The sequence below is a fragment of the Suricata suricatta genome, chromosome 11 (assembly GCF_006229205.1).
Source record: "Suricata suricatta isolate VVHF042 chromosome 11, meerkat_22Aug2017_6uvM2_HiC, whole genome shotgun sequence".
Taxonomy (NCBI): domain Eukaryota; kingdom Metazoa; phylum Chordata; class Mammalia; order Carnivora; family Herpestidae; genus Suricata; species Suricata suricatta.
The window spans coordinates 54,624,787-54,633,453 of record NC_043710.1 but is presented as its reverse complement, the minus strand read 5'-3'; the positions used below and the strand labels follow the sequence as shown (position 1 = coordinate 54,633,453).

Sequence of the window (8,667 nt, the reverse complement as noted above, 5' to 3'; positions counted from 1 at the left end):
TGTAGTACTCCATTGTATATATATACCACATCTTCTTGATCCACTCACCAGGTGTTAGACATTTAGGCTCTTTCCATGTTTTGGCTATTGTTGACAGTGCTGCTATGAACATTGGGGTACAAGTGCTCCTATGCATCAGCACTTCTGTATCCCTTGGGTAAATCCCTAGCAGGGCTATTGCTGGGTCATAAGGGAGTTCTAGTGATAGTTTTTTGTGGAACCTCCACACTGTTTTCCAGAGCGTCTGCACCAGTTTACATTCCCACCAACAGTGTAGGAGGGCGCCCGTCTCTCCACACCCTCACCAGCATCTATAGTCTCTTGATTGGTTCATTTTAGCCACTCTGACTGGTGCCCACACACAAATTTTAAAGAAGGTAGATGACAATGGAATATAAATTATATTCTTAGTGACCTACAGATGTGTTTATTGTAAGTTTTTTGTAATTTGGTTTAGGATTTGATCTTCTTCTTCTTCCTTCTTCCTTCTTCCTTCTTCCTTCTTCCTTCTTCCTTCTTTCTCCTTTCTTTTTCTTCTTCTTTCTCCTTCTTTCTTCTTCTCCTTCTTGTTAATTTGGAAGTGATTAATGGGCTTTTGTGCTCAGGACTGTCCTTAGTATTTATTAAGGGAATCAGAAAGTCAGAGTCAAGAGTTCAGACCTGGGAGTTAAAACTAATGCCTATGAAATGATATCAGAGAATCCAGGATAATTAAGAACTCAGAATTCAAGTATATGGCTTAGAGTCTGAATATGAAATCATGTTGCTAGATTGTCAGTGAAGACTGACATCAGATAAATTCTTAACAGGGCTAGAAAATGGATAACAGTGGATAAACAAGAAATGTAATACTTCTTCACTATTGGAAGGTGGCATTATAGCTGTAATAGATTTGTATAATTGCAATGTAGAATAATAAAGCAAACCAAGAAAATAAAAATAGAGATTTTTCTTGTGGACTTTCCAGTATCTTTAAAATTCAACTAAGAAGGGAAGAGGAAAGATAAAATTCTAGGCAAAAAGAGACAAGGAGAGCAAAAACCTCAAGTGAGAGCTGGAATGTTATATAGTTCAGTATTGCAAGCATGAAGAAAGTCTGATTAAGGAAGAAATTGCTTGCTGGTGAGTAAAGAAGGACTCCTATTTATAGATAGGCTATATGTTAATTTTGTTAGAAATTCAGGATTCGGGATACCAAAGAAGTAAGAATAAAAAGCCTCTGCTTCCTGGCTGGCTTGTACAACCTTACTTTTTAAAAGTATGTTAAGTCAAAACAAAAAATAAAGTAGGTTAAGCCAACTTTTACTAAATATTTACTAAATACCAAACACTATGCTAGGAACTTCAGCTTCTCTCTCATAATTATCAAAACAACCCTATGAGTTACATATAGTTATTTTCCTTTTATGTGTTAGGAAAGTAAGTATTGGGTCATATGCCTTACTCAAGGTCACACAGCTATTTAAACAGTCATTCATTTACTTTTTATTCATGAGATAGATGTAAAATATCTGCTACATGGTAGCTGTTAAAGTACACTTTAGGATCAGAGGGACTGTGAGATGTGGTGTCTGTCTTTCCTTACAGAGCCTGCGGGAGAGAGCTACTGTAAGTAGTTGCGGTATTGGGTGAGGAGTGGAGAAGTGCATCGGGACTATAGAGGAAAACCTACGCTTCTAGATCTGAGTCTCAGAGAATTTACAGGAGTTTGCCAGGGTTGGGCAAAAGGAATTCTAAGCAGAAGTAGCACCTTAAGGCATGAGAAAATATGGATGTTAGGTAATTGAGCAGTCTACCATGGCTGGTGTGAAGTGTATGGGTTGGTGGGTGAGAGAAGAGGTAGACCTGGAGGATACATAGGCATCATGACAGACTGGAAACTAGTAACACCATTTTCTCTTAGACCAATTTTTTTTTGTTTGTTTGCACTTTAGGGAGGACAGGTTGCCAGTCCTGTCTTAGTCTGTTCAGGTTGTTATAACAAAATTCCACAGCCTGGATGGCTTATAAATGACAAAGTTATTACTCACTGTTTTGGAGGCTGGAAGTCTGAGACCAGGGTGCCAGCATGGGTTCTGGGGATGTTCCTCTTTTGAGTTGCAGGCTTCTCAACGTCTAGCCTGTGCTTTCATGGTAGAAGGGGTTTTGGGAGCTCTGTGGGGTCTTTTTTAAAAGAGCACTCATCTGGGACACCTGGGTGGCACATTCGATTAAGTATCTGACTTCAGCTCAGGTCATGACTTCAGGGTTCATGGATTTGAATCCCACATCAGACTCTCTGCTGTCAGCACAGAGAGTGCTTCAGAACTTCTGTTTCCCTCCCTCCCTACCTCTCCCCTGCTCACTTTCCATCTCTCTTTCTTTCAAAAATAAATAAATGTAAAAAATTTTTAATAAATAAAGGTCACTAACCTGCCTATGACCTAATCAACTCCCCAAAGCTTCACTTCCTAGTACCATCATCTTTTCAGGCTAGGATTTCCACATAGGAATTTTGGGGAGACACAGACATTCAGACCATAACAAGTCCTTTCCATTAAGTATTTCTCAAAGTTCCCTCAGCTCTCTAGTGACTGTTTTAAGTAATCTTATCTGTCTTATTCCTGTTTGCAAATATTGCCTATAAACTGGTAATGATCACATGTTTTGAATAACTCTTTAGCCTGGGAAGCAAAAAGCCAGCTGCCTCTAACTTTGACTCCTTTCCAGATCTCCTCTTCTCTTAGGAATATTAAGCAGCTGCTTCTCTGCCTGTGATCTCTCCCTTTCATAATTTCATTAGCTGCAGTACTGCCAACTTCCTTTATGTCTTTGTAAAATAGACCTATTGTCACTCCCTGCTTGAAAATCTCCCGTGTTTCTCCTGGTCAATAAGATAAAATTTTATTTTATTTATTTTTAAAAATTTTAAATTTATTTTTGAGAGAGAGTGACAGTGTGAGCAGGGAAGGGTCAGAGAGAGGGAGACGCAGAATCCAAAAACAGGCTCCAGGCTCTGTGCTAGCTGTTAGCACAGAGCCCAACACGGGGCTCGAACCCACAAACTGTGAGATCATGACCTGAACCAAAGTTGGACACTTAACTGAGCCACCCAGGTGCCCCAATAGGATAAAATTTTAAATTAAAAAAAAATTCAAAGCTATGAAGAAACCTGGCCCCAAATTACCTTTCTCTCCTCATCCGTGGCCATTTCTCCTTTTTTTTTATCCTTCGTTTCCTAATCTGTGAGCATCTCAAGCTATAGTCGTATTGCAGTTACCACATTTCAACTACACCAAAATCAGTCATCGTCCTTGCCTTTCCCTCTGTTACCTATGCTTTCGGATATTCTCCCTTCTTACTAGAAAGAACAGTACTACATGAACACTTATTTATTAAACACTATTTTCTCCTTGTTGTCAGTACTGCATAAATGAATCTTAGATTATGAGTTTATGTATCACATTTTCTAGAGTCTTCCTGATGTTCAGCATTATATTTTTAGTCCTAGGGAAGATGTATAGTTTTGTTTGTTAATATTTTTTTTACTTTTTATTTTGAAGTAGTTGTGGATTCATGTGCAGTTGAATAAACTAATACCAAGAGTTCTACTTTTCACCTGGTTCTCTCAATGGTAATACCTTACCTAACTGTAGTATGTATCAGAACCAGGAAACTTGTATTAATAAAACCCACCAATCTAATTCAGAATTCACCAGTTTTGCATGCACTCATTTGTGCATGTTTTATATGCACTCATAAATTCTGTGGGATTTTTATCACATATATAGATTTGTGTGACTATCATCATAGTCAAAGTAAATTGGTTTGTTTCATTTTTCCTTTTTACTTTAGAGAGAGAGTATGCGCAGGCAGGGGGAAGAGGGCCAGAGAGAGAGAGAGAGAGAGAGAGAGAATCCCAAGTAGGATTCATGCCCAGCATGGAGCCCAATGCAGGGCTCCATCCCAATACTTTGGGATCATGACCTGAGCCAAAATCAAGAGTAGGACACTTAACTGACTGAGCCACCAGGCATCCCAAGTTTGTTTCTAATTATAATTCTTCCTGGTAAAGTTTTCTCTGTTTTCCATTGTGATTCCATATGAAAGATAGTTCACAGCATGATTTTAGATGGTATATGGTAAATGAACATTTTTGAATTTTAGTAGTTACAACTTAATTATTATGGCAAGTGTCATTTGTTTTTCAGTTAGAGTATGAAATTGTGAAATACATACATTTTAATTTAAAAGGTGAGTCATTTGGGTGCTTGGGTGGCTCATTCAGTTAAGCATCCGACTCGATTTTGGCTCGGGTCACAATCTCAAGGTTTGTGGGATCGAGCCCTGAATTGGGCTCTTCACTTATAACATAGAGCCTATTTGGGATTCTCTCTCTCCCCACCTCTCTCCCTTCCCCTGCTCATGCGCACACACGCTTCCTCAAAATAAACTTTAAACTGATAAGACCAGATACTACACTTGATCTTAGCCAAAAGGCAAAGAAGCGATTCAAAATAAACTTAAAAAAAAAAAAAAAAAAAAACAAAAAAAAAACCCGAGTCATTAAAAAAGATAAGAAAATAGTAGTGCAGGAGATATGAGAGAAAAATCATGTTAGACATACAAAAGCCTTAGGATACACAAAGCTTGGTACCTTTATTAGAGTGAAGAGGCCCTTCTTTTGTTGCAAGCATTATTACTGGGACCCAGAGCAATCTTATGTCAAGAGCACAGGAAGGATTTGGAACCAAACAGATTTGGCATCACGTCTGAGCCTCATCATTTCCTCTTCTCTTTCCTCCACTAAGTATGTATTGAGTGCCTTATATAGCATGCCAGACCCTATTCTAGGTGCTGAGGATATAAGAGTGAATAAAACAGCTTCTGCTGCATGGAGCCTACATTCTAGTGAGAGAAGACAACACAGTAAACATATGAATAATTAAACATTATGTATTGGTTTGAATAGCTGTCAGTGAAATGGAATCAATTACAGAACAGATTTTAGGAAGATCAAGAATTTGGTTTGGGGCAGTATAGTTTTAAGATGCCTACTAAACGTCTAAGTTGGATATGTTAAATAGGCATTGGGGGATAGAAAAGATGTCTGGGCTGGAAATAAAAATGCAAGAATAGTTAGTATATTGACAGTATTTAAAACCAAGAGCCTAGATGAGCATATTTGAAGACTAAGTGCAGTAAGAGAAGAGAAGCAGCCTGGGGACTAACTTTGAGGGCACTCCAGCATTTACAGAGCAGTGAGATGAAGAGGAACTAGCAAAGGAGACTAAAGAGTGGCTAGTGAGGTAAAAGTAGATCAAGAGAGAACGATGTCTTAGAAGCTAAGGGAGGAAAGTTTTTCAAGAAGGATAAACTAGGTCAATTATGCTGATAAATTAAATAATAGAACCAAAGCTTGAATTGACCATTGGGTTAGCCATAAGGAGATTTTTTGATGACCTTGCAAAGCACTTTCAGGAGAATGGTGGAGCCTAAGGCCTTATTCAAGTGAAATCAAGAGAGCAGGATCAGAGAAAGTAGAAACAATAATTTCAGACCATTCTCTCAAGGAATTTTATTGTTAAAAGGAGCAGGCATTGGGGTGGTAGCTAGACAGAAATGGAGGGTTGATAGATGATTTTTGTTTTTAAGTTTGTTTATTTTTCAGAGATAAAGACAGAGTATGAGCAGGGGAAAGGCAGAGAAAACAGGAGACATAGAATCCGAAGCAGATCCAGGCTCTGCACTGTCAGCACAGCCTGATGAAGGTCTCCAATTCAGGAACTGTGGATCATGACATGAGCCAAAGTTGGAGGCTTAACTGACTAAGCCACCCAGGTGACCCTGTTTTTGTTTTTGTTTTGGATGGGAGACATTATAGCATATTTAGAGATTCATCCAGTAGAGAGGGAAAAGTTGATATTGTAGGAGGAAGCACAATTACTGAATTGCTATTCTTGAGTGAGTTAATAGATTGTAATGTAAATGAAAAGGGTTGGCCTTCAGAGCATGAGTAGTTCTTTCAAGTAAAAAGAAAGATGACAGGGTGCCTGGATACCGAAGCAGGGAGATTGGTAGCTATGGTGGGACCATGTGGGCATTGCCTTCTGGTAGCTTCACTATCAGCTGAAAGTGTGGTCATATTAGAGGTTTGAGATGAGAGGGAAAAGGTGAGAAATAATTGTGTAGGAGATGGAGAGATAAGAGGATTTAGAAGAATATAGTAGAATTTCTGGGTAGCACCAAGGAGTTACTAGAATTCATTAGACATCAATTTAAATTGAGACCAGGCAGCATGATTATGGTTTTTTTACAGTAACGTTCTGCTGCACAGAGATTGGTATGGTGTAAACAGAACTTTGGATTTAACCAAGATTGAAATTTGTATTTTTAAAGTTTATTAAAAAAATTTATTTTATATCTTTATTTTATTTTGAGAGACAGAGACCGAGAGTGAGTGGGGGAGGGTCAGTGAGAGAGGGAGACACAGAATCTGAAGCAGGCTTCAGGCTCTGAGCTGTTAGCACAGAGCTGGAAGCAGGGAACCCATGGTCTGTGAGATCGTGACCTGAGCCAAGAGGTAGGATGCTTAACCAACTGAGCCGCCCAAGCGCCCCTTTAAAGTTTATTTTTGAGATAGAGTATGGATATGCATGCAAGTGGGGGAGGAAGAAACAGAGAGAGAGAGAAAGAGAGAGTGGAAGGGAGGGGGAGAGGGAGAGGAGGAGGGAAAGGGAAAGGAGGGGGAGGGGGAGGGAGAGGGAGAAGAAGAGGGAATCTGTTAGTGCCAGAGCCAGATGTCTGGCTCAGACTCCCAAACAGCTAAATCATGACCTAAGCCAAAGTTGGATGCTTAATGACTGAGCCACCCAGGGGCTCCCAAGGTTGAAATTTAAGGGTGTGTGTGTGTGTGTGTGTGTGTGTGTATGGAGTGATTATAATGGTGGACCATAAAACTTAGGCTGGATAAGGAGCTGAGAAGGGAAATATGAGAGGGGTAAGAGACAGTGGGAAGGGGGGGTAAGATAGAATGGATTGTGGGTACTGACAGTTTAAGTAATTGTTGGAGTCAGAATCCTAAAAGGAATGAGTAGAAACAGAAGGTGTTGGTCAGAGATTAGATGATTAGTTTGGGATTACAGCAGAGGGGTAGTTAGTGGTAATGGCCAAAGTCTAGGTTATGACCATGGGAGTGCTATTTCCAGGTAAATAGCCTTAGAAAAATTCCACAGCCTTTTCGAGGCTTACTTTTCTCTTCTGAAAAATGGGGGATAATGCCTATTTTATGAAGTTCACATGAGGATTACATGAAAATGTAAATGTAAAAATACATGACATATAGTATCTAGCCTGTGATAGGTTCTTAAAAGAATTTCCTTCCTTTCTTTCATAATTTTGAGCCTCATTTCCTGACCTACAAAGAATAGCAAAATACCATACATGCTTAATATCTTATTAAGCCACAAAATTACATATAAGGAGCCTAGTGAAATAAAAAATTTTAATCGCTCTATACCCATTATTATTTTTCCTCAGTTTAATGAAAAATACCACTACTGTAAGATTTAATAGATGGAGGCAGAGATGGGAGGAAAAAGATGATGTTATGGAGCCAAGAAAGCCTTTATTGGGATCTGTGACTCCCGGGAGAGGTCCCATGGCCCGGGGAGTGGGGAGTCGGGGATGTTTCAGGGGCGTGGCGGGTTGGAATAGTTTGCCTCATCTGTCTGGGTGATGGGAAGCTGGAGCTTCATGATTGGCTGCTTCCAAATGGGGCAGGACATCCCAGGTCTGCAGATGAAGGGCGGGGAGGTCGTCTGTGCACATGTTCTCCTCCAGCCCCCAGAGAAATGGCCGCTCTGTCACCACCTTAAGGTGACTCTTATGACTACCATTGCAACTATCACTATTATGTTAACAAGCACTAACATTTCTACTACAATTCTGCTTCTGTTACTATTTATTTATTAAAAGAACCTCTGCCAAGGGTTTTCACATCATTTGCATTTACTGTTATAAAATAACCCTATGAGATACATAGTACTGGTATTTTCGTCATTTTCTCCATTTGCCAGTTGAGGAAATGAAAGTATAGTGAAGTGTGCTACATATGATTATATTGATTGAACTAGAAGTTGAACCCAGGTCTTCTGATTAACTTATAACTAAATTCTTTTCATGGTGTATCATTTTTGAGAATATGTTTGCATGCTATAGATCTGCTAATCTCTAAGGATCTCTTTTTAAACTTTATAAGGATTTTTCTTTTTATTGTATAGTCCTGATAATATATATATCCATTCATTTTTTCATGCAACGTGTACTTTCATAACCTTTCTAAATGTTAGGCCATGTGTTTAGGCCCTAGGAATACGATAGTGGGAAAGACAGACATGTACCCCTACCTTCATGAAATATTCACTATAGTGAGACCAAGAGACATTGACTAACAATTACATAAAAATATGTTTAATTGAAGGAAAAGTGCTGGAGTCATGTGAATGAATAACTGAGAGGGACTTGATGGAGTCTGTGGGTTGGGTTGGTGATCATGAAAGATTTCTCTAAGGAAATTATATTTAAGCTGAGATTGAAGGATGAACAACAGTCAGCTAGGTGAAGACTGAAAGGGAAGAGAGTGCTCCCTAAGGGGAGAGCCTGGATGACAGGGATCCTTCCTCCCTC

General features: G+C 39.3%; 1 protein-coding gene and 1 pseudogene across 2 annotated transcripts in view; one reads left to right on the top strand and one right to left on the bottom strand.

Moving 5' to 3' along the window:
- Positions 1-8,667, top strand: part of FCHSD2 (FCH and double SH3 domains 2) — a 269,715-nt gene that overhangs the window by 134,803 nt on the left and 126,245 nt on the right. The window lies entirely within an intron of this gene.
- Positions 4,413-4,491, bottom strand: LOC115272944 (annotated as a pseudogene).